The 27,200-nt window shown below is 42.9% G+C and overlaps 2 long non-coding RNA genes across 2 annotated transcripts; both read right to left on the bottom strand.

Annotated features, from left to right (window-relative positions):
• Window positions 1-5,532: 5,532 nt before the first annotated feature.
• Window positions 5,533-8,900, bottom strand: LOC130277636 (uncharacterized). The gene is made up of 3 exons (XR_008845500.1): window positions 8,136-8,900; window positions 6,328-6,423; window positions 5,533-5,647 (listed from the first exon to the last, which is right to left on the bottom strand). It is a non-coding gene; the product is annotated as an uncharacterized LOC130277636 (long non-coding RNA).
• A 132-nt stretch (window positions 8,901-9,032) lies between these two features.
• LOC130277637 (uncharacterized) lies at window positions 9,033-11,064 on the bottom strand. Its single transcript, XR_008845501.1, has 3 exons — window positions 10,995-11,064; window positions 9,648-9,747; window positions 9,033-9,571 (listed from the first exon to the last, which is right to left on the bottom strand). It is a non-coding gene; the product is annotated as an uncharacterized LOC130277637 (long non-coding RNA).
• Window positions 11,065-27,200: the final 16,136 nt, after the last annotated feature.

Below are 27,200 nucleotides of genomic sequence, written 5' to 3'. Positions count from 1 at the left end.
CGGGCTGTATTCTTCTTACTTCCTGTTAGCCCGGCACGTCACACGGAGCTTCAGCCTATCACCGGCCGCAGCGATGTCCCGCCTCGGCCAGTGATAGGCTGAAGCTCCGTGTGACGTGCCGGGCTAACAGGAAGTAAGAAGAATACAGCCCGGGGACCAAACACCTGTACCGGAGCTCCGGGGGCTCGTTGGCAGGTAAGAGAAAGTGTGTTTTCTTTTATTTTGCAGCCCGGACAGGATAAAAGGGAAAAAAAGTGCGTGCCGGTGTACTCCTTGAACTTTTTTTTTTTTTTTTTTCAATGTTATAGCCCCCTCTAGGGGCTATAACACTGCACACACTGATCTTCTACACAGGTCACTGCCATGCATCAACATGGCAATGATGAGTTATCGGCAGTCGATTGCTCGAGCCTGGATGCGCCCATCGGATGCGCCGGAGGCAGGTAGCAGACCCTCCGCTTGCGTTGTAGCTGATTGGGACATTGTGATTGTCCTGATCAGCCCTGACCTGCTGGGAGTTTGAATGCCACATCTAAGGGGGTTAATAGCACGCAGCACAACGACTGGATTCCATTAGCCCCCGGTGACCCTGCGTTATAGATCGGGACCAAGGTGTACAGGTATGCCCTGTGTCCTTAGGAGGTTAAGCCTCCACGTTTTGAGTGTGTAAGGACATTTTTATGCCACATGGACTCCTTTTGTTCACCTGTTTATTACCACCAGACGTGGATATGAACGATGTTTGAAATGCCCCAGGAACTGTCTGTGGTCATTCCGGTCCTCCACCCTCCAAGACTGGGCGTCGAGGGCAACTTTATTAAAGAGGGGGAGTTTGTGGTGACCCAGTACGGGATGGTGTTTTCTTGTACCCTTCTCCTGCCATGTCAGGCAGAGTCTGTTTATGTCCCCAGGGGCCCCTGCAGTGTTATCCCCTATGTATATGTTAAGTGTAATATTTCTTTAATTACTGTGACCATGTGCTGGTTACCCAGGAGCCACTAGTGACCAGGTGACCTTAGGGCTCTTTGCTAGACACCCTTAAAAAAAACAGGAGCGGGGCTACAATCTCTCTTCCAGCATTCTTGCTCTTGCTGAGGTTCAGAGCATTGGAGGCCTAAAGTCTGCACCCAGAAAGTCAGCTCAGTCATCTTCATGTCAAGTCAGTCTTCTATATAGTCACCGTGGCCTGCACTAAAGGGTCTCTACATACTGCAAGTCCAGGCAAGCCTGCAAGGTCCCCGTGTCACTGGTCACCTCCTTGGGATATTGGCTGTACTGCATAGACTGTCACCTGTCTACCCTCTGTAAAACTACCGTTGTCTGTAACTTTGCGTCGGTGTCTTCATTGCCCCCGTGCAGCGGTATTATGGGTGGTTAAAGTAATATCTGCCCTACATTGCACGCCACACAAACATATATACAATAGGGGTTACACTGTCAGGAGAAATGTACGGGGACACACCATATATGCTATACAGAAAAAAAATGCAAACCCCTTAGTTGAAAAGTGGAACAAAATTAACAAAAAATGTTTTTGCAATTTATATTTATCTATTTCTTGATTTATTTCAGCTGTATTATGTACAAAAGGTCCAACCCCTTAATAATTTGATCTGTATTTTGAGTTCTAGTTATTTTGTCCAACTCCTGAGTATCCTAAGCTATTTACGTTTATTATTGTCCATCTTCAATGCAGCTATTGTATTCTAAGTATAAACCAGGAAGCGCAGGATACACCACCTTGCTATACAGTAGGTCTACATCTGAAGCTGCGGCAGTGCTCCACTGTAATATGCAGGCCTTGTTATGTGGAGGTTTATGGTGCTGTATCTTATGTATTATAAGATTGTTATGATGTTGACATTTTGTGCTACTTCCTGGCTATGAACAAGGGGTGAAGCCATATACTAGAGCTGTGTTTCCCAGCCAGGGTGCCTCCAGATGTTGCAAAACTACAACTCCCAGCAGGCCTGCTGGGAGTTGTAGTTTTGCAACACCTGGAAGCACTCTGGTTGGGAAACATGGTACTAGAGGGTCTTCTTGTAAGGCCTAAACCAGGAGTGCTTGGGGCTTGCGTTTGATTTATCCTGGGGAAGACAGAAAGAGGAGGAGGAGAAAGGAATACTGAAAGAGGGAAAAGTGACTGCAGGGAGAAGCTAGCCAGGAATAAGTCAGCATGGAGGTGCAGAACTAATCTAGAATTGCTGTACACAGGGGTCATACCAGATACTGTCTAATACTTTTGACTCATTTGTTTGGGTGTGTTATAGTGTGCTTTTTTTTCTAAAGCCTACAAATACATTAAGTGCTGCCATCACCTGCTCCTAAGCTGATCATACCAGCAGTCCTACATGTGGGGGGAGGGGAGCAAAGACCAAGTGATTGAACAGTCTAGAAAGGTCTCTTCTACTGACAGTGCTGCATACCTGTAGAGGAATCCACCTAGATCTTCCTCCTGAGATGTCCGCGAAAAAGCCAACTAGTCCACAATAGCCGTATTATCCCCCAAAGTAACAACCCCTGGCCGAAATGGACAACTTCTACTTGTACTAGACCTGGGCAAATGAATGGTGGCCACAGTGCTGGTACTGCCATCAACATGCTTACTGGCATGTGTGCTCTTTCCCCATCTATTTCTTTACCAGCTTGTGTTTTATTGAAAACTTTAGATTCTGACTTAAAGGGGTACTCCGACCCTTAGACATCTTATCCCCTATCCAAAGGATAGGGAATAAGATGCCTCTCCACGGGGTCCCGCCGCTGGGGACCCCCGCAATCTTGTATTTGCCACCCACCTGTTTGAACTGCACGGCGCGGTGACAGCTTACTAACAGCTGTCATGCCCCCTCCCTTAGACTTGCATAACGGGGGGTAACGTCAATACTCTGGCCCTATGGTCGCCACCCGGCTTTTTGTGAGCTGGCACTGCGGTGTGCAGCTGAAACAGGTGGGTGGCGAATACAAGATTGCGGGGGTCCCAAGCGGTGTGAAAATTCTGCCATGTGAACAGTGCAGCAGAATCCCATGGAAATCAATCGGACTCTGCTTTTGTCTGAAATGTTTCTGCAGAGTTCTGCATAGAAATTCCACTATGTGAACATAGCCTTAGTGTTGCACGGTATGACCAAAAATGTATATCATGGTATTTTTTTTTTTTAAATAGGGGACCCTCCTCATGTCCTTCAGCTGTTCGGGACCACCGTGGCGTCCTGAACAGCCCACTGAGCTAATCGGCACGGATTAGCTTTAGACACGGCGTTCAACTTTGCCGCACGCTATTAGCCACGGGTCCCGGCCGTTAATAGGTGCCGGGCCATGGCGTGGCCCTGCGTTATAGGAAGGGAGCTGGTGGGGGGCATACAGGTATGCCCTCCATCCCCCAACAGGGTACACTCACCGGTATTGCGGTATATGAAAAATTCATAAAAAACACCGGTATTCAGTAAGAACTGGTATTCTGGCCAGCACTACATAGCCTTAGTGCTGGGTCTCTTTATTCAGTCACTACAGGCTGCTTTGTCCCCTGTTTTTATGCTGCAGTCTGATAGGACAAGAGTGAACACAGGAGTGCTAGTTCCACCCTTCCTGAACTTTGTCTTGCCTGTGCTTCAGATTTGACAAAGATGAAGCTGCACAGGATTATGTTCTGCATGGTATAGAAGAAGCTAGTGGAATTTTTTGTAAGCCATGATTTCTATAAAAAAGGAAATACATTTTTCTTATGAAGTATTGTGGTGTCCAAGCACCGGATTGCATCCGTTGCCTTGTCGTGAGGTCCCCAGTCAGTCCCTAGCTGTAGGTGGGGTCCTCATCCTTAGCCCCTTGTCACCCCTTTTGTAATTAAAATTATTTAAATTTAATGTGTATATATTTGTATAGTAAGTGTACTTGCCTGGTTAGTGTCGCAGGACCTGTGGGTCACGTGATGCGTTCCAAAGACACTATGGTTTCTGTGTCTAGGACCTTTGGAGGAAGTCAGGTGTTCACCCATCAGGCTATGTAACGGTGAGTGACCATGGACCAATTCTAAAAGGCCCCGCCCCTGCCCATATAAGGCCATGGCTCGCTCTCTTGTTCCTGGGCTGTTGACAGGGAAGGATCTGCGCTGCTGTCAGTGAGTTTAGGCCCGAGCCTTGCGGTGACGGCTTATCTTTACCATACCGAGTATAATCAATCCCTACGCACTCTGCAAGATCACCGGACCATATCTAACCCCTAAATGTGGACGGATCTTTGCAAATTACCCTAAATTCTGAGGCTTATATCAAAAGTGAAGGTCCGCAACAACTGTCAGTCACTGAGGTGTACGGAGACTGTATTAATGAGACTGTTACTGTTCATTGGATGTACCACAAGTCTTTAAAGTTTATCCAAGTTCAACTACCTTGTTGACAGTCATATGTATGCACCTATCGTTACTGGGAAGGGCGGCGATAGGCCGGAGAATTACCTCAGCATACTAGCCCTCAGCCTGGCATCACAAGTGATAGGGTTAACCTTAACCCCTAATATACTGAAGCAACACCCTGAATACACTACCCCTACCCCAGAGGCCTACCACAGTATGAAAGGTTAATGTTCTGCCAAGATGTACAACATATAAGTTTTCGAACCCTACAGTGCCCATTTAATATGAACAAATGCAGAAAAATAGCTGTAGATTGCCTCCGCAGTCATACATGCCAGAAGTCAGCATCTTGATGCAGAAAGAATGCTGACTATTACAACCCCAAGATAATGAGTACTCTTTCCTGGAGGTATGAATATACTGTCCATCTTGATAACTAATATTCTGCATTATCTTTCGGCATTGAAGTTCTGATTAGAGATGAGCGAACTTACAGTAAATTCGATTCGTCACGAACTTCTCAGCTCGGCGGTTGCTGACTTTTCCTGCATAAATTAGTTCAGCTTTCCGGTGGGCTGGAAAAGGTGGATACAGTCCTAGGAAAGAGTCTCCTAGGACTGTATCCACCTTTTCCAGCCCACGGGAGCACCTGAAAGCTGAACTAATTTATGCAGGAAAAGTCAGCAACCGCCGAGCCGAGAAGTTCGTGACGAATCGAATTTACTGTAAGTTCGCTCATCTCTAGTTCTGATCTCTGGCATGTATTACCTTGGTGGCGGTCTACCGCTATTTTTCTGTATTTGTTCATATTACTTTGTTTTGTGTTTTTCTTTACAGTTTTGGTGACACCTAGTGAATATGAAGAGTTACATTTTAGGCACATCAAGTTTATTTATGTATATTTGATGCTACAGATTTGAAGCAGTGTTCAGTCTTATTTTACATTGAAATCTGCAGCATCAAATATGTACAGAATACTGTTTGAATACTCCCTTAAAGAGGACCTGAGGTCACATCTTATTAGCATGTTGATAGGCCCCCATTCCAGAGATACAGGGCTTTGCAGACCCTCTGATAAGTCAATATATGTTGTGTTCGGTGATTGGGAGCATGTATTCAGTACTGGCAGTGCTCAGTGAACATGATCTCATGAGACGACAAAGAACTACAAAAGAAAAAGTACTTAAAAATGAAATAAAATTTTATTTACAGAAAAAAAGTAATTATATTTCACAGAAACAGTGGATTACTTCACGGAACAGAAAGTGCAGAAATTCAAAGTGCCAAGTCAGTGAGGATCTGGAGAAAAAAGAAAAAAAATTATATATGATTTTACAATTTATGGGTAGCGTCACATGTGCCATTTTTGCTGCTGCTTATTTTCCTACCCATTGAAGTCAATGAGTAGCACAATCAGCTGTGTATTTTGCTACCCATTGACTTCAATTGGTTTGGAAAATATGAAGCAGCAAATATGCAGCAAAATACACTACATACATGCAGATTTTACTGCAGAATTTTCTACCTATGAAAGTCAATGTGTAGCAAAATTAGCAGTAGAATATCCACCTTTACTTCAATTTACCTGTTCCATGTAAACCCTCATCCACTGCTATATCAGCACAATAAGTTTGAATACATTATTAGAGAGTAATGAATCCTGATTTGTTTTAAGAGACAATAGACAATGTCTCGCACACACAAGAGCAAAACCAATTAAAATTAACAGTTAACTAAAAATCTTTGGAACCACTGACTCAAGTAACTACGCTAAGACACTAGTCATCTCCTATACATCTTAAAACTAAGCTCCTCCAACCAAAGCAAAATAAACCAAACAGCCGTCTACCAATGATCCATAAGTGAAAGTTTTGGATTCACAATGGTGGATTATTAACAGTTATGCCTTAGAGTGACAATAGCTTTGTTTTGCCATTTTATGGGGTATGAAAAGTCAAAATAAAAACCTAAGGACTTACCATATGGTTTTGGCTAGATGTCACGTCTTATGCTAACAGTGACTGGAGTGTTCTTTCCATGGTCTTCTATACCAAGTAGTAGAATAAACTTCATACCTACACAAGAGCACAAGCAAAATTGACAAACTCAAATACCCCGAATAGTAAACTAACACACTGCTCATCTTAAAACTAAATTCCTCCCACCAAAGCTTAACCAACCAAAAATAGTCTTCCACTGATCCACCAGCACAAAAAGGTTTGGATCCATAACGGGGGGATTATGAACCATTATGCCTTCAAGTGACAAGCGAATAGCTTTGTACTACTATTTTCAGCAAATGCACTAAAGTAAGCCAACACAATGCTGATCCTAAATAAATCTAAGCTCCTCCCACCAAAGCCAAACTAACCAAAAATGGCAGTCTTCCACTGATCCACCAGCACAAAAAAGGTTTGGATCCATAACGGGGGGATTATGAACCATTATGCCTTCAAGTGACAAGCGAATAGCTTTGTACTACTATTTTCAGCAAATACACTAAATTTCTTGCACTAAAGCCAACACAATGCTGATCCTAAATAAATCTAAGCTTCTCCCACCAAAGCCAAACTAACCAAAAATGGCAGTCTTCCACTGATCCACCAGCACAAAAAAGGTTTGGATTCATAACGGGGGGATTATGAACCATTATGCCTTCAAGTGACAAGCGAATAGCTTTGTACTACTATTTTCAGCAAATACACTACATTTCTTGCGCTAAAGCCAACACAATGCTGATCCTAAATAAATCTAAGCTCCTCCCACCAAAGCCAAACTAACCAAAAATGGCAGTCTTCCACTGATCCACCAGCACAAAAAAGGTTTGGATCCATAACGGGGGGATTATGAACCATTATGCCTTCAAGTGACAAGCGAATAGCTTTGTACTACTATTTTCAGCAATTACACTACATTTCTTGCACTAAAGCCAACACAATGCTGATCCTAAATAAATCTAAGCTCCTCCCACCAAAGCCAAACTAACCAAAAATGGCAGTCTTCCACTGATCCACCAGCACAAAAAAGGTTTGGATCCATAACGGGGGGATTATGAACCATTATGCCTTCAAGTGACAAGCGAATAGCTTTGTACTACTATTTTCAGCAAATACACTAAATTTCTTGCACTAAAGCCAACACAATGCTGATCCTAAATAAATCTAAGCTTCTCCCACCAAAGCCAAACTAACCAAAAATGGCAGTCTTCCACTGATCCACCAGCACAAAAAAGGTTTGGATTCATAACGGGGGGATTATGAACCATTATGCCTTCAAGTGACAAGCGAATAGCTTTGTACTACTATTTTCAGCAAATACACTACATTTCTTGCGCTAAAGCCAACACAATGCTGATCCTAAATAAATCTAAGCTCCTCCCACCAAAGCCAAACTAACCAAAAATGGCAGTCTTCCACTGATCCACCAGCACAAAAAAGGTTTGGATCCATAACGGGGGGATTATGAACCATTATGCCTTCAAGTGACAAGCGAATAGCTTTGTACTACTATTTTCAGCAATTACACTACATTTCTTGCACTAAAGCCAACACAATGCTGATCCTAAATAAATCTAAGCTCCTCCCACCAAAGCCAAACTAACCAAAAATGGCAGTCTTCCACTGATCCACCAGCACAAAAAAGGTTTGGATCCATAACGGGGGGATTATGAACCATTATGCCTTCAAGTGACAAGCGAATAGCTTTGTACTACTATTTTCAGCAAATACACTGAAGTAAGCTAACACACTGCTCATCTTAAATCTATCAAAATAAAAAATTGACCTACCATAGGATTTTGGCTAGATGTGACGTGCCTTATGCAGTCATGATTGAATGACTTGAGTATGGTGATGTAAGAAGTTGTTTAAGGTACTTCCCATGGTCTACTAGTCAAACCTACAAAAGAAACACAGTATGTTATTAAAGTAATTGTGAATATACTATAAAATGCTAATCTTTGGAACCACTGACTTCTTTAAGAGCAACTGTAAGGTAACCAATAACCACAGTCTACCACTGATCCATTAGCACGATATAGTTAGGATCTATAATTTGAGGGGGGTCATGAACAGTTATACCTTCAAGTGACAAGCGAATAGCTTTTTATTGCTGTTATAAGCAAAATTATGGATTTTTTCGTGTTAAAGTAGTCTTTTCTTCAGCACCCAAGAACTAATGGAAGCTGTGGTATTTAGACTATTTTGTAGCGCCCATATATATATATATTTTTTTACACAGCGGCAAAGAGCTGTTGGCAGATATGCTCATTATACTATGTTGATGCAACTGAAAGGATAATAGACTAATATGCAGTGGCTCAAGTGACAACAGTGGGTGCATATATTTTTTTAAATAAATCTATTGAGGTTCTTAGCATACTATTTGTCCAAATAGTGTGTACTATCCTACCATGATAAGGTAACCTCATCAAAAACAGCTGCCAAGGGCTGATGGTGGCTGTGGTTAGACTGTTTCAGCTGCTCAAGGTATAACATGCAGGTTCTTAGCATACCATTTGGCCAAATAGTGTGTACCATCCCACCACGGTAAGGTGACCTCATCGGGATGGACGCTACACTAAAGATTAACAGCCTAGGAGAGGCTTATTTTTCTAAATGACAGTGGCCAACAGTTGATGGTGGGCCAAAGCATGCAGCGGCGGCTGGCAAAGAGGGCCAGAGCATGCAGCGGCGGCTGGCAAAGAGGGCCAGAGCATGCAGCGGCGGCTGGCAAAGAGGGCCAGAGCATGCAGCGGCGGCTGGCAAAGAGGGCCAGAGCATGCAGCGGCGGCTGGCAAAGAGGGCCAGAGCATGCAGCGGCGGCTGGCAAAGAGGGCCAGAGTAAAATGACAAACGACACAGTAATTTATTTATGGCATTAAACAATTACTATAAGACATTGTGACAAGGAGGACCAGCACATACAGCAACAGGCAAAGAGAGCCAGAGTAACTGGCAGAGGGCCAGGGCATAAAACGAGACGATAATTAAATTTATTGCATTAATCAATTACAACACATTGTGACAAGGAGGGCCAGCGCATACAGCAACAGAGAGCCAAAGTATATGGTAACTGGCACAGAGGGCCAGGGCATAAAACAAGAGACAAAGTAATTAAATTTATTGCATCAAAATTACAACACATTGTGACAAGAATAGCCATGATTTACACATAGGTCCAAGAGCAGGGTTCGGAAATCCAGCCAGGGAAGATCTGGAACACCTTTTAGAGAAAGCAATAAGTTAGAGGCTTATAGAACAAGGATATGTCATAGGTCAGAGATAATAACTTAACTGACAGCAGCACTTCTCCGGAGTCCGGTAACTGGATGCAGAGGAGACTGATGGCGGTTTGGCCTGGGATTTGTACCTAGCACGAGCCGGCAGCGTCAAATGTTCCTGGCAAAAGTGAAGAGATTATAAAAAATGTTGATGCTAAATCTTAATGTAGAGGTAAAATAGTAGAAAAACATGGTGGATTTATGGTGTGGGTTTTGGCATCTCAGACAGATTTTGGTTAGAAAATAGCACTAATACCAAGACTATCTTTGTTGTTCTTGGCAACCAGTTGATCTTTCATTTTACAAGAGTTCATCAAGATATGAAAGCTGAGCTGTGATTGGTTTCCATGGGCAACTAAAACAGTTTTTTTTTAAATTATCTCATCCTACGTGTGAATCTAGCCTCAAGTTCCCATGGGTTCTCAAGTAGTAATGGAGGTATGGGATCTAGTGATGTGCAGCATTTAAATCTTGCCCAGATAGAAAAAACAAGGCTACTTTTATACCAAAATAAGAACTATGGCTTAGTTTTTTTCAATTTCACATTGTCTTTAGGTTGAAGACGCATGCAGTTTTGGTGGATGACTTACCTCTTTTGTCCTCAGGCATTGGATCCAAAGAAAAAACACTAGAAATGTTTGGCTCAAAAAGCTGCCTCAAAAACTTATTTCAGCCTGTGAACCTGATGCCATTTTATGCTGCCTGAACCTTAAGTCATTGTTGTGGTCCTGGCTGCTTCATTTATAAATCACTGCTGGGTACAGGGAGAGATATCAATCCAGGCCAGCAGGACAGAAGCCTTTGGGGACCATCCCAGTGAATTTTAGTTCAAGCCACTTAAAACTGATGACAGGTTCTCTTTAAATGAGCCCTACCAGGAAGACATACAAGATTACTTGAAAAAAGGTGACATCACTGAGGTGACATGTCTCATTCTGATTTCATCCAAGTGTAGGCATGGACACCTTACATAGCTTGAAAACACCCAAATTCTTAATGATCCCCCACAAATCATTTTAAAATAGGTTAGATGTTGAGTTATCTGGATCTCCATGACTGCACAGTAGAGTCAGATAAGGACATTTTCATTTAATGCTCTTGTTTGCAGCTGGATACCTATTGCCAGGAAACTGAGAACAGCTGAGCTGGCAGTCTTATGCAATAGAACACCTGACAATAGAGCAGTGGTCTCCAACCTGCGGACCTCCAAATGTTGCAAAACTACAACTCCCAGCATGCCCGGACAGCCAACGGCTGTCCGGGCATGCTGGGAGTTGTAGTTTTGCAACATCTGGAGGTCCGCAGGTTGGAGACCACTGCAATAGAGGTTCATAGAAGAATATGACAGATCATGTAGCAATTTACCATCTCACAGCAGGTCCTTTCATATAGGAGAGATGTTCAGAATCTGGATGTGGGAAAGATTTTTCATATCTGTAAAAAAAAAAAAAAAATGTATAAATTTACTGTCCCAAAGTCTGACAACTGAGATCACATGTCCCATTCTTAATCTATCCAAGTGTAGGCTTGGACACCCTAAATTGCCCCAATACACCAAAATATTCATTCATGGTCTATTCACACGCGCAGATTCGATGCGCAGATTTGATGCTAAACTGAATGACTGAATACAGCTTCAAATCCTGCTCAAATCTGCACAGAATACTGAATGTGTGAATAGACCCTTAAAGTTACCTAGGATAATCATTAGAAAAAACGTTCTCTAGGATTCCATAAACGGCACAACTCTTGCCCTCAGGTTGTGTGTGGTATTGCAGCTCAGTTCCATTGAAGTGCATAGAGTTGTAATCTCTCACACAAACTGAGGACAGGTGCAATACTTGTTTTGGAATAAGGTAGCTATATTTTTTGTCAGCATTGAGGTATCTGGATCCAAACAGGATCCCTATGACAGCACAGAAGAGTCAGACAAGGCCATTTTTTCAGAAGTTTATGTAATATTTAAGGGGTATTCTCATTTTGTTAAAACAATTTCCAGGCCCCCTTCGGCTTGTTTGCGGCTGCCAGAGGTTCCTTTGCAACAGAACACCTTCTGGATATCGCATGAAGATCGAGGCTTATAGTATTACAGATCATATAGACAGACACTTTGCCAAGTAACAATGGCCGACATTTATTGTCTTTAGACAGTTTTTTTGTGTCTAGAAAAGGCGAAAAAAAGGCGCAATCAAGGTTTATTTGCACCTTTTTTTCTCCTTTTTGTTTACACATTTCTGCTGATTTTGAGTTGCAATCCACTGATTTTGGCAATACCCATGATATGGAAGGGATTTATGAACTGAGCCTTTTTGTGAAAAGGTGCAAAAAAAAAGTGCAAAGCCACTGAAAAGTTTTTAAACTACACCAGCCCAGACTTAGCTTAGCTTTTAGGTAGTGAAGAGAAAATTTCTGAAAATGTGTCCTGCACAAAATTTATGAAATGCTTTGCGACCATTAAATTTGGTGCTCCTACACATTACCAGCACACAAAAGGTGTAGAAAAATGCTTCACTTACACCTACAATGATAAATGCCCCCCCAATGTGGTAGAGACAAATGGGTCTCACTAGCGCAAGCAGGCAGAGTCAAACATTCTTGTTAAGAAAAACCTATTAGCTGTTTATTCATAAAGAGCTACTCTGGAGGAAACTAACTGGTACCCGTTCTGGTACAAAGTTATATACTTTTGTAATTTACTTCTATTTAAAAAATCCTAAGCCTTCCAGTATATTAATGATAAGTCAGCTGATGTAAACTACAGACAAAGTTGGATAGTTCTTTTCAGTCTGACCACAATGCTCTCTGCTGCCACCCCTATCCGTGCCAGGAACTGTACAGAACAGGAAAGTTTGCTATGGGGACTTGCTCATGCTTTGGACAGTTCCTGACATGTAGAGAGGGGATAGAACTACTCAACTTCCACTGTAGCATACAGAAGGTGGAAAGTTGAAGTTTATTAAATAGAAGTAATCTGTATTTCAGCACTAGGCAATTTGAAAGCTGTTTTTGCCCTCTGGAGAACCCTTTAATGTGGATGTACAGTCCAAAAAATGGCTGATTTATCAAAGGAGTACTCCAGAATAGGAAAGTTGTACTCCATACTGCCAGCAGTAAAAAAAAAAATAAAGTTGTACATACCTTCCCTCGCTCACCCGGTAACTGCTCCGGTCTCCGCCGCAATCCTCTTCCTGGTTGCCGGTGGTCGGCGGGTCATACTGCGCTCAGCCAATCACTCGCCGCAGCGATGCCCCAACTGAGCCGGCAATAGGCTGAGCGGCAGTGTGACGTTTTCCTCCCCGGCACCTTCTGCCAGGGTCGAAAACGTCCCACTGCCGCTAAGCCTATTGCTGACCGAGTCGGGACTTTGCTGCGGTCGGTGATTGGCTGAGCGCAGTATGACCCGCCGACCACCGGCAACCAGGAAGAGGATCGTTGCGGAGACTGGAGCGGTTACGGGAGGATCCAGGGGAGCGGAGGAAGGTATGTACCTCTATTTTTACTGCTGGCAGTATGGAGTACAGTTTTCCTATTCTGGAGTACTGAGTTATTGCAGCTCAAGACAGGGTGCATTCACAAGTCTGTGGTGACTGCGGGAGCAGTTGTACTACTCTCATCATGGAAGAGAGTCTGTTCAATGTTGGGAGTAGTAGTACAGGGGCTTAGGGACTGATCTCTATGAGTCTCACTCCTGAGACCTGCTGCAATCCTTATTTATAAACCAGGGAAGAAGGCAGCATGTCGCTCCGTTCCCCAGCCGTCTGGATCCCTGGCGGGCATTATAAAATCTCTGCACTGTAACTTCATATTCCACGCCAGGAGTACTGATTGGTCAGCACAGATTGAATATGAAGTTATCATCGCCACAGGGGAGCACACCGTCTGGGATGCTGAGCAACTTGCAACTTGCTCCACAGACTTATAAGTTAGGACTGCAGCGGGTTTCTGGAGTGAGACCAGGTGCGCGATCCGTCCCCCAGTGCTGGTACTACTAAACATGGAACAGACTGTTCCATGAAAGAAGAATTAGTACCCACACTCCTGCAGAGTCACCACAGCCGCCCACAGACTCCCGCAGCCAGTGGATGTGCAGGGGCTGTCTCAGCACTGCAGTACTACTACTCCCATCAAACATAATGGGAGTAGTAGTAGTACCGCAGTGCTGAAGGAGTCCCGGTAGGCTGTGGAATGGATTTTTCATCTTTATAAAAACCGTACAATTTTTATAACATACAATTTCACATACAGTGTGCCCAGTTTTGTTTCTGTTTGGGGGGGGGGGGGGGGGGGGGGGGTAGGTAAGAACTGATACAAAACTGTATATTGACAATGTGATGTAAATGTAGCCTTATATAATGGAACATCTTCTGGAGAAAGCATGAAGGTCATATAGGAAAGAACTTACCATGTTGTAGCAGATTCTTCCAGTTTGGGTAGATGTCTGGTAACTGGTTGCAGTATAGGCTTATGCCAAAGTTGGAGGTTATTTGCTTTTTTTTAAGGAATGAGTGTCCAGTGCTAGCATTAAACATTTTCACACTAGGAAAAAAAAAAAAAAGATTCTTAAAAACAAAAACCTCGATATTTGTGTGACAGGAACCATAACAGAAAATTACTAGCTATTAAATCCTATCTACACACAGGGCCACATTGATAATGCATAAAGATGGAGGTTTATAGAGCAAGGATATATCATAGGTCATAGATGGAAAGTTTACTGTCTAATAGCTCTTACCAGGAAGGACAGATGTCCAAGCAGTGTCAAATGTTAACAGAAAGAAGGTTACTAAATGTTTGTTCTTAAATGTGAATAATGTGTGTGGTTATTGCAGCTTGGTGCTATTAATTGTGGCTTAGATCCAATACCAGACAACCCATGGACAGGTGGGGTGCAGTTCTTTAAAGCAGCCATGATTTTCTAATCTCATACAACTCGTCAAAGCTGGTTTGTTATGCTTCTGCCATATCGGATAGCGTGGAGCTTGTCAAGAGGTTCACAGACACCAGTGTGAGAATTAGACTTTCAGCTCAGGCAGGCCATAGACTAGTGGAGTTGTTTGTAACCTGTGGTTCCTGTTGTAAAACTAACTCTGCTTGCTTACTGGTCCTCTCCTTAGGGAAACAGACAAGCCAAAAGGAACCTGGCCCCTACACTACATCACAGGCTACTTGTACTGGTGACATGCAGAGTCTTACTTTCCTTTAACAGTTTTTTGGTTGATTTTTGGTCAGTATTTTTAGCCAAAACAAAGCACTACTTTATGTGTGAAAGAACAAATGGAGATTTTGCCCACAACTAATCAAAGCTCATCTTTCACTTTACCAGAGGATGTAGCACATACCTGTACGCCCTGGCTACCTGGTGCACCAGGACATACAAGTCCTGAGTCTCATCCAGACACTGAAGCAAACGCAGGAGCTGCGTACACTATAGACTGTGGGTCCCAGTTGCTATCAGCCACTGATCATGGCAGACATTTACCCTGATGCCTGCCATTAACCATTTAGAACCCTTGCGTTCAATTACTCACATGAATAATCTGATAATCCCCTCCCATGTATAAACTCATAATCCTCTTCTCACATGTATAATCCCCTCCCATATAATCTGATTATGGAGATTATACATGTGAGGAGGGGATTATGAGATTATACATGTGAGGAGGGGATTATACATGTGAGGAGGGGATTATACATGTGAGAAGGGGATTATGAGTTTATACATGTGAGGGGATTATACATGTGAGAAGGGGATTATGAGTTTATACATGTGAGGGGATTATACATGTGAGAAGGGGATTATGAGTTTATACATGTGAGGGGATTATACATGTGAGGGGATTATACATGTGAGAAGGGGATTATGAGTTTATACATGGGAGGGGATTATACATGTGAGAAGGGGATTATGAGTTTATACATGTGATTAGATTATACATGTGAGGGGGGCATTATACATGTGAGGAGGGCATTATACATGTGAAGAGGGGATTATACATGTGAGGAGGGGATTATACATGTGAGGAGGGGATTATGGGATTATACATGTGAGGAGGGGATTATACATGTGAGGAGGGGATTATACATGTGAGGAGGGGATTATACATGAGGGGATTATACATATGAGGGGATTATACATGTGAGAAGGGGATTATGAGTTTATACATGTGAGGGGATTATACATGTGAGAAGGGGATTATGAGCTTATACATGTGAGGGGATTATACATGTGAGGGGATTATACATGTGAGGGGATTATACATGTGAGGGGATTATACATGTGAGGGGATTATACATGTGAGAAGGGGATTATGAGTTTATACATGTGAGGGGGGATTATACATGTGAGGGGGGATTATACATGTGAGGAGGGGATTATACATGTGAGGAGGGGATTATGAGATTATACATGTGAGGGGATTATACATGTGAGGGGATTATACATGTGAGGAGATTATACATGTGAGGAGAATATACATGTGAGGAGATTATACATGTGAGAAGGGGATTATGAGTTTATACATGTGAGGGGATTATACATGTGAGGAGAATATACATGTGAGGAGATTATACATGTGAGAAGGGGATTATGAGTTTATACATGTGAGGGGATTATACATGTGAGGGGATTATGAGTTTATACATGGGAGGGGATTATACATGGGAGGGGATTATACATGTGAGGGGATTATACATGTGTGGAGGGGGATTATGAGTTTATACGTGAGGGGATTATACATGTGTGGAGGGGATTATCAGATTATGCATGTGAGAAGGGGGATTATGAGTTTATACATGGGATTATACATGTGGGGGTAGATGATACATGTGAGGGGATGATTACAATCCTTTTACATGTTTAAACTCCTCCTCACATGTATGTATGTGAGGGGATTATACATGTGAGGAGAATATACATGTGAGGAGATTATACATGTGAGAAGGGGATTATGAGTTTATACATGGGAGGGGATTATAGATGTGAGAAGGGGATTATGAGTTTATACATGTGATTAGATTATACATGTGAGGGGGGCATTATACATGTGAGGAGGGCATTATACATGTGAGGAGGGGATTATGGGATTATACATGTGAGGAGGGGATTATGGGATTATACATGTGAGGAGGGGATTATACATGTGAGGAGGGGATTATACATGTGAGGAGGAGATTATACATGTGAGGAGATTATACATGTGAGAAGGGGATTATGAGTTTATACATGTGAGGGGATTATACATGTGAGAAGGGGATTATGAGTTTATACATGTGATTAGATTATACATGTGAGGGGGGCATTATACATGTGAGGAGGGCATTATACATGTGAGGAGGGGATTATGGGATTATACATGTGAGGAGGGGATTATGGGATTATACATGTGAGGAGGGGATTATACATGTGAGGAGGGGATTATACATGTGAGGAGGAGATTATACATGTGAGGAGATTATACATGTGAGAAGGGGATTATGAGTTTATACATGTGAGGGGATTATACATGTGAGAAGGGGATTATGAGTTTATACATGTGATTAGATTATACATGTGAGGGGGGATTATACATGTGAGGAGGGGATTGTACATGTGAGGAGGGGATTATGAGATTATACATGTGAGGGGATTATACATGTGAGGGGATTATACATGTGAGGGGATTATACATGTGAGGGGATTATACATGTGAGGAGATTATACATGTGAGGAGATTATACATGTGAGGGGATTATACATGTGAGAAGGGGATTATGAGTTTATACATGTGAGGGGATTATACATGTGAGGGGATTATACATGTGAGGGGATTATACATGTGTGGAGGGGGATTATGAGTTTATACGTGAGGGGATTATACATGTGTGGAGGGGATTATCAGATTATGCATGTGAGAAGGGGGATTATGAGTTTATACATGGGATTATACATGTGGGGGTAGATGATACATGTGAGGGGATGATTACAATCCTTTTACATGTTTAAACTCCTCCTCACATGTATGTATGTGAGGGGATTATACATGTGAGGAGATTATACATGTGAGGAGAATATACATGTGAGGAGATTATACATGTGAGAAGGGGATTATGAGTTTATACATGGGAGGGGATTATGAGATTATACATGTGAGGGGACTATACATATGAATAGGGGATTATGAGTTTATACATGTGAGGGGATTATACATGTGAGAAGGGGATTATGAGTTTATATATGTGAGAGGATTATACATGTAAGGAGGGGGATTATCAGATTATGCATGTGAGAAGGGGGATTATGAGTTTATACGTGAGGGGATTATACATGTGTGGAGGGGATTATCAGATTATGCATGTGAGAAGGGGGATTATGAGTTTATACGTGAGGGGATTATACATGTGTGGAGGGGATTATCAGATTATGCATGTGAGAAGGGGGATTATGAGTTTATACATGGGATTATACATGTGGGGGTAGATGATACATGTGAGGGGATGATTACAATCCTTTTACATGTTTAAACTCCTCCTCACATGTATAAGAATAATTTGAGAGGAATTTCCTAAAGTAATTCCGCTCTTATTCCTCTCCAATTCAATCAGCAGTGCTAAACCACCTTGATTTGAATTGAATTCCGCTCCTCAGTTCACACTGAGGAATTTCTGCGAGCGGAATTCCGTTCTGCATGAAGGATGAACATGTTCTTTCTTCATGCGAAATCCGCAAGTAAATCCCCATTGACTTGTTTTCGTGCGGAATTTGCGTGGAAATTCTGCGCGAAAAAGAGAAAAAAAAATACGGGAAATTTCGATTTGTGGCTCTCGTCCAGCAAAAACAAATCCGGTTTCCTTCTACGTTCCGCATCAATTCTGACCAACTTCCTCAAACTCCGCACAGAAAAAAAATGGAAATTCTGCAGCAGAATTTTTAAGTGAGAATTCTTCGCCAGTTCCTTCGGCTTGGTTAACATTGCTAAATCTCCAGAAGGATTTTCCCCCAGCGATCCATTTGGGCAGCGCAGATCTTTTTGCATATCCGCTCAGAAATAAATTGCCACCTGGAATAAATTCCATCTGGAGATTCTCCAGTGTGAACCTAGCCTAATTGGACTGGAGCCAGCAGCAGTCCCAGGTTATCCCTTAACCTTAATGGTGTGGGGGAGGTTGGGTGTGGGGGAGGTTGGATGTGGGGGAGCTTTGCTCACCTGCTCTGGTGATCTTCTATGGTCTTCCAGGTTGGACTTTGATATTGAGGTTTCTGGGTCCAAACAGGATCTTTAAGAGAACACAGCAGAATCAGATAAGGATTGTTTTCATAATGTCATTAATAATGGTAATCTCTGCTCCATAAAACATGGCTTCACAGCCTTCTCTGACTTGTTTGTGGCTGCAGGAAGTGACCAGGAAAGGAAGAAACCCAAGCCAGTTGCCTTACACCAGTGTTTCCCAACCAGTGTGCCTCCAGCTGTTGCAAAACTACAACTCCCAGCATGCCCGGACAGCCGTTGGCATGCTGGAATTTGTAGTTTGGCAACAGCTGGAGGCACACTGGTTGGGAAACACTGCCTTACACAATGACATCTTCTGGAGAAAGCATTAACAAGTATATGACATAAGTCTTGTAGAAAATAACTTACTGTCTCATAGCAGATCCTTTCAGTTTGGGCAGATGTCCTGTAACTGGATGTAAGGCTGATCCCAAAGTTGGTGGTCTTCTCCCTCTTTCTTGGGAATTTGTATCCAGGGCTAGCAGGCAGCAGGATTCTGAAAAAACAAAAACACACAAAAACAAAACTGTACCTAAATATACTGTATGTGACAGGCACAAAAACAATTAGAAAACAGAAAGGTATGCATTGTTTAGAGAGCGGGATACAGCACAAACATGAAACAGCACATGTGAAAAATCAATCGTTCTGGTCACTGCAAATTCTCAGTTGAAGTAGCAGCTATGACTTCCCTGATGCATTCCTACCTACCTTCACTTAATAGGCACTTACTACTATTCTATTGATGCTTGAACAAAAATAACTGATTCATTATGTATAACTAGTTATTAAGGCGATCTACACATGGTGTCACATTGATAACCCCCCCAAGTTACCAACACAACAAGTCATGCCTAGATAGCCACTATCTAACCTGCTGGTACTAGGGATGGGGCAGACAATCACCATAGGATTATATGGTAAATTGCTATGTTATTTAACAGTGATAAAGACAACATGACTAACCCACAGAAATACTGATTCTGGAGGTTTAACTAGTTATTAAGGCAATCTAGACATGGTGTCACATTGATAACTCCCCCCCAAAGTTACCAAAACAACAAGTCATGCCTAGGTAGCCACTATCTAACCTGTTGGTACTAGAGATGGGACAAACATTTCACCATAGGATATGGTAAAATTGCTATGTTGCTAAACAATACAAAACTAACCCACAGAGTCATTGATTCTGGAGGCTTAACTAGTTATTAAGGCGATCTAGACATGGTGTCACATTGATAACTCCCCCCCAAAGTTACCAACACAACAAGTCATGCCTAGGTAGCCACTATCTAACCTGCTGGTACTAGGGATGGGGAAGACAATCACCATAGGATTATATGGTAAATTGCCATGTTGAAGAACAGTAATACATACAATATTTGACTAAGCCACAGAATCACTAAGTGATTCTGGAGGTTTAACTAGTTTTAAGGCGATCTACACATGGTGCAACATTGATAACTCCCCCCAAAGTTACCAACACAGCAAGTCATGCCTAGATAGCCACTATCTAACCTGCTGGTACTAGGGATGGGACAAACATTCACCATAGGATTATATGGTAAATGGCTATGCTGCAGAACAGTAATACAATATATGACTAAGCCACAGAATCACTAATAGATTCTGGAGGTTTAACTTGTTTTAAGACGATCTACACATGGTGCAACATTGATAACTCCCCCCAAAGTTACCAACACAACAAGTCATGCCTAGATAGCCACTATCTAACCTGCCGGTACTAGGGATGGGACAGACAATCACTATAAACAGTGATAACACTTGAGAAAAGAACAGACGGCAAATAATGAACATAGGATAAGAGTGATAGAACAAGGATATGCCACAGGACATATATTTAGGAACTTAGCTGTTTGATGGCCGCTTCTTCCAGTTGGGGCAGATGTTCGGTGACTGGATGTGGTAGAGACTGGTGCCAAGGTTGGTGGTTCTCGCCCTCTGTCCTGGGAATTGGTGTCCAGTAGCAGGCAGCACTGACCGTTCCTGTTAGATGTTTTATCTTAATATGAATCTACAGGAGGAGAAAAAACATGGCTGATTTATTCTGTGGCTTATTCTGTTGATTGCAGAACATTACACAATACCAGACAATCCATGGACTAATATGAAGTCCATGGAGGGAAAAAAACTCCCATAAACTTTCAGGCAATTCCTTATTTTTTAATAGCAGGTCAAAAACTAGTGGAAATGTTAGCACAATGTGGCTCCAGATGCTGAGAAACTAGAACTCCAAAAAAAGGTGCGGTATCAGAGCATGCTGAGAGTTGTAGTTTCACAACAGTTAAAACGGCTATTTAAACAATTTTTATACAGTTCTGTGGCTCAATGTTCACATGGAGAGAAAGTATCTGTCCTACACCATGAGGTTCACTTACCTGGTTTCCAGCTGCAGGTTCCCTCCAATAGCTGGGTGCAGAGCTGTCCTCATCTCAGGCCATGCCTCCTCCAGAGCTGGAATCACCAACACCCTTTCAGTGCTGAACAAAAATAAATGGTTTATCAAAGGTTTATAGTAGTATACAGTATAGGTCAATGTTTCCCAACCAGGAGTGCCTCCAGCTGTTGAAAAACTACAACTCCGAGCATGCCCAGACAGCCGTTGGAATGCTGGAAGTTGTAGTTTTGCAACAGCTGGAGGCACCCCTGGTTGGGAAACATTGACCAATACTGTATACTACTATATAGTCAGACTTGTTAGGAGTTGTAGTTTTCATTTGGGGCAGCTGCTGAGCCACAGGCTGTATCAGGGCATGCTGAGAGTTGTAGTTAGTAAAATGAAAAAGCAATCTGGTTGCTAGGGGCAACTGCACTATGGTCTTCCAGGTTGGACTTTGATATTGAGGTATCTAGGTCCAAACAGGATCTTTAAGATAACAGTGTGCCTCCAGCTTTTGCAAAACTACAACTCCCAGCATTCCCGGAAAGCCGTTGCTATCTGGGCATGCTGGGAGTTGTAGTTTTGCAGAAGCTGGAGACACTAGTTGGGAAACACTGCCTTACACAAGGACACACCTTCTGGAGAAGGCATTAAGAACAAAGATATGATATAGGTCTTGTAGAAAATAACTTACTGTCTCATAGCAGATCCTTTCAGTTTGGGCAGATGTCCAGTAACTGGATGTAAGGCTGATCCCAGAGTTAGTGGTCTTCTCCCTCTTTCTTGGTAATTTGTATCCAGCGCTGGGACCGTGAAGATCTTTTTGCGGATCTGCTCAGAAACACATTGCCGTCTGGAAGAAATTCCATCTGGAGATTCTCCAGTGTGAACCTAGCCTTATTGGACTGGAGTCAGCAGCAGTCCCAGGTTAACCCTTTCCCTTAACCTTAATGGTGTGGGGGAGATTGGATGTGGGGGAGATGTGCTCACCTGCTCTGGCGATCTTCTATGGTCTTCAAGGTAGGACTTTGATATTGAGGTTTCTAGGTCCAAACAGGATCTTTAAGAGAACACAGCAGAATCAGATAAGGATTGTTTTCATAATGTCATTAATAATGGTAATCTCCGCTCCATAAAACATGGCTTCACAGCCTTCTCTGACTTGTTTGTGGCTGCAAGAAGTGACCAGGAAAGGAAGAAACCCAAGCCAGTTGCCTTACACCAGTGTTTCCCAACCAGTGTGCCTCCAGCTGTTGCCAAACTACAACTCCCAGCATGACCGGACAGCCGTTGGCTGTCCGGGCATGCTGGGAGTTGTAGTTTGGCAACAGCTGGAGGCACACTGGTTGGGAAACACTGCCTTGCACAATGACATCTTCTGGAGAAAGCATTAACAAGTATATGACATAGGTCTTGTAGAAAATAACTTACTGTTTCATAGCAGATCCTTTCAGTTTGGGCAGATGTCCTGTAACTGGATGTAAGGCTGATCCCAAAGTTGGTGGTCTTCTCCCTCTTTCTTGGGAATTTGTATCCAGGGCTAGCAGGCAGCAGGATTCTGAAAAAAACAAAAACACACAAAAACAAAACTGTACCTAAATATACTGTATGTGTGACAGGCACAAAAACAAGTAGAAAACAGAAAGGTATGCATTGTTTAGAGAGCGGGATACGGCACAAACATGAAACAGCACATATGAAAAATCAATCGTTCTTGTCACTGCAGATTCTCAGTTGAAGTAGCAGCTATGACTTCCCTGATGCATTCCTACCTACCTTCACTTTATAGGCACTTACTACTATTCTATTGATGCTTGAACAAAAATAACTGATTCATTACTTATAACTAGTTATTAAGGCGATCTAGACATGGTGTCACATTGATAACCCCCCCAAGTTACCAACACAACAAGTCATGCCTAGATAGCCACTATCTAACCTGCTGGTACTAGGGATGGGGCAGACAATCACCATAGGATTATATGGTAAATGGCTATGCTGCAGAACAGTAATACAATATATGACTAAGCCACAGAATCACTAATAGATTCTGGAGGTTTAACTAGTTTTAAGGCGATCTACACATGGTGCAACATTGATAACTCCCCCCAAAGTTACCAACACAACAAGTCATGCCTAGATAGCCACTATCTAACCTGCCGGTACTAGGGATGGGACAGACAATCACTATAAACAGTGATAACACTTGAGAAAAGAACAGACGGCAAATAATGAACATAGGATAAGAGTGATAGAACAAGGATATGCCACAGGACATATATTTAGGAACTTAGCTGTTTGATGGCCGCTTCTTCCAGTTGGGGCAGATGTTCGGTGACTGGATGTGGTAGAGACTGGTGCCAAGGTTGGTGGTTCTCGCCCTCTGTCCTGGGAATTGGTGTCCAGTAGCAGGCAGCACTGACCGTTCCTGTTAGATGTTTTATCTGAATATGGATCTACAGGAGGAGAAAAAACATGGCTGATTTATTCTGTGGCTTATTCTGTTGATTGCAGAACATTACACAATACCAGACAATCCATGGACTTACATGAAGGAGTTTTTGGAGGGAAAGAACTCCCATAAACTTCCAGGCAATTCCTTTTTTTTAATGGCAGGTCAAAAACTAGTGGAAATGTTAGCACAATGTGGCTCCAGCTGCTGAGAAACCAACTCTGAAAAAAGGTGCGGTATCAGAGCATGCTGAGAGTTGTAGTTTCACAACAGCTAAAACGGTTACTTAAACAATTGTTATACAGTTCCGTGGCTCAATGTTCACATGGAGAGAAAGTATCTGTCCTACACCATGAGGTTCACTTACCTGGTTTCCAGCTGCAGGTTCCCTCCAATAGCTGGGTGCAGAGCTGTCCTCATCTCAGGCCATGCCTCCTCCAGAGCTGGAATCACCAACACCCTTTCAGTTCTGAACACAAATAAATGGTTTATCAAAGGTTTATAGTATACAGTGTAGGTCAATGTTTCTCAACCAGGAATACCTCCAGCTGTTGTAAAACTACAACTCCCAGCATGCCCGGACAGCCAACGGCTGTCCGGGCATGCTGGAAGTTGTAGTTTTGCAACAGCTGGAGGCACCCCTGGTTGGGAAACCGTGACTATACTAATATATAGTCCAACTTGTTAGGAGTTGTAGTTTTCATTTGGGGCAGCTGCTGAGCCACAGGCTGTATCAGGGCATGCTGGGAGTTGTAGTTTCACAACAGCTAAAACGGTTACTTAAACAATTGTTATACAGTTCTGTGGCTCAATGTTCACATGGAGAGAAAGTACCTGTCCTACACCATGAGGTTCACTTACCTGGTTTCCAGCTGCAGGTTCCCTCCAATAGCTGGGTGCAGAGCTGTCCTCATCTCAGGCCATGCCTCCTCCAGAGCTGGAATCACCAACACCCTTTTAGTGCTGAACAAAAATAAATGGTTTATCAAATGTTTATAGTATACAGTGTAGGTCAATGTTTCCCAACCAGGAATACCTCCAGCTGTTGTAAAACTACAACTTCCAGCATGCCCAGACAGCCAACGGCTGTCCGGGCATGCTGGAAGTTGTAGTTTTGCAACAGCTGGAGGCACCCCTGGTTGGGAAACCGTGACTATACTAATATATAGTCCAACTTGTTAGGAGTTGTAGTTTTCATTTGGGGCAGCTGCTGAGCCACAGGCTGTATCAGGGCATGCTGGGAGTTGTAGTTTCACAACAGCTAAAACGGTTACTTAAACAGTTGTTATACAGTTCCGTGGCTCAATGTTCACATGGAGAGAAAGTACCTGTCCTACACCATGAGGTTCACTTACCTGGTTTCCAGCTGCAGGTTCCCTCCAATAGCTGGGTGCAGAGCTGTCCTCATCTCAGGCCATGCCTCCTCCAGAGCTGGAATCACCAACACCCTTTCTGTGCTGAACAAAAATAAATGGTTTATCAAATGTTTATAGTATATAGTATAGGTCAATGTTTCCCAACCAGGAGTGCCTCCAGCAAAACTACAACTCCCAGCATGCTCGGACAGCCAACGGCTGTCCAGGCATGCTGGAAGTTGTAGTTTTGCAACAGCTGGAGACGCCCCGGGTTGGGAAACATTGACCTATACTGTATACTACTATATAATACAACTTGTTAGGAGTTGTAGTTTTCATTTGTGGCTGCTGCTGAGCTGAGCAGGGCATCCTGGGAGTTGTAGATAGTAAAATGAAAAAAAGCAATCTGGTTGCTAGGGGCAACTGCACTACCTCTACTCTGCAAAGGATTTCGCTTGGAAATTCCATTGTGTGAACACGGCCTGTGTGGGGCAATACACATTGGGGGGGGGGGGGGGGGGGGGGTGATTTCTCAAAACCTGTGTAAAGGAAGAGTGGTGCAGTTGCCCATAACAACCAGATTGCTTCTTTCATTTTTAAAAAGGCCTCTGAAAAATGAAAATCGATCTGACAAAAAAATAAAATAAAGACAGGGCAAATAATGAACATAATATATGTGATAGAACAAGGAAATGCCACAGGACATATATTTAGGAACTTAGCTGTTTGATGTCTGATGACTGGATGTGGTAGAGACTGGTGCCAAGGTTGGTGGTTCTGGCCCTCTGTCCTGGGAATTGGTGTCCAGTAGGAGGCAGCATTGACCGTTCCTGTTAGATGTTTAATCTTAATACGTACAGGAGGAGAAAAAACATGGCTGATTTATTCTGTGGCTCATTGCAGCTCCACATTACACAATACCAGAAAATCCATAGACTACTACAATGCAGTTTTTGGAGGGAAAAAAAACAAACAAACACCCATAAGAATCCAGGTAATTCCTTTTTTTAATGGCAGGTCATAGACTAGTGGGAATGTTAGCAAAACATGGCTCCAAAAAAGGTGCAGTGTCAGAGCATGCTGAGAGTTGTAGTTTCACAACAGCTAACATGGTTACTTACACAGTTCTACAGTTCTGTGGCTCAATGTTCACATGGAAAGAGAGTATCTGTCCTATACCATGAGGGTCACTTACCTGGCTTCCAGCTGTAGGTGCAGAGCTGTCCTCACCTCCTCCATGTAACCAGAGCTGCACTCAAGCAGCTGTATTTAAGTCTCCTTAATTAGCTGGCCACGCCTCCTCCAGGGCTGGAATCACCAACACCCTTTCAGTGCTGAACAAAAATAAATGGTTTATCAAGGGTTTATAGTAGTATACAGTATAGGTCAATGTTTCCCAACCAGGAGTGCCTCCAGCTGTTGCAAAACTACAACTCTCAGCATGCCCGGAAAGCCGTTGGCTTTCCGGGCATGCTGGAAGTTGTAGTTTTGCAACAGCTGGAGGCTCCCCTGGTTGGGAAACATTGGCCTATACTGTATACTATGCTGGGAGTTGTAGTTTTCCAACTTGTTAGGAGTTGTAGATTTCATTTGGGGCAGCTGCTGGCCCACAGACTGTATCAGGGCATGCTGGCAGTTGTAGTTAGTAAAATAAAAAATGAAAGAAGCAATGGGGGAGATTTATCCAAACCTGTCAAGAGGGGAAGTTGCTGAGTTGCACATAGCAACCAATCAGAGGTTTTCTTTCATTTTTCAGAGGCCTTTTCAAAAATGAAAGAAGCAATCTGATTGGTTGCTATGGGCAACTCAGCAACTTTTCTTTTGGACAGGTTTTCCTAAATCCTAAATTGGGGGCAACTGCACTACCTCTTCTCTGCATAGGACTTCGCACAGAGATTCCATTGCACATGGAGGGAGAGAATTATCAAAATCTGTGTAAAGGAAGAGTAGTGCAGTTGCCCATAGCAACCAATCAGATCGCTTCTTTCATTTTTTTTAAAGGCCTCTGAAAAATGAAAGAATGGATCTGTCAACTTTTTCCCTGCACAGGTTTTGATAAATCTGTCCCTGAGAAACCATAAGGAAGGTTTATCAAAACCTGTGCAGAGCAAAAGTGGT

Source organism: Hyla sarda, chromosome 6, assembly GCF_029499605.1.
Source record: "Hyla sarda isolate aHylSar1 chromosome 6, aHylSar1.hap1, whole genome shotgun sequence".
Taxonomy (NCBI): Eukaryota; Metazoa; Chordata; class Amphibia; order Anura; family Hylidae; genus Hyla; species Hyla sarda.
This window is presented reverse-complemented; position numbering and strand designations above follow the sequence as displayed.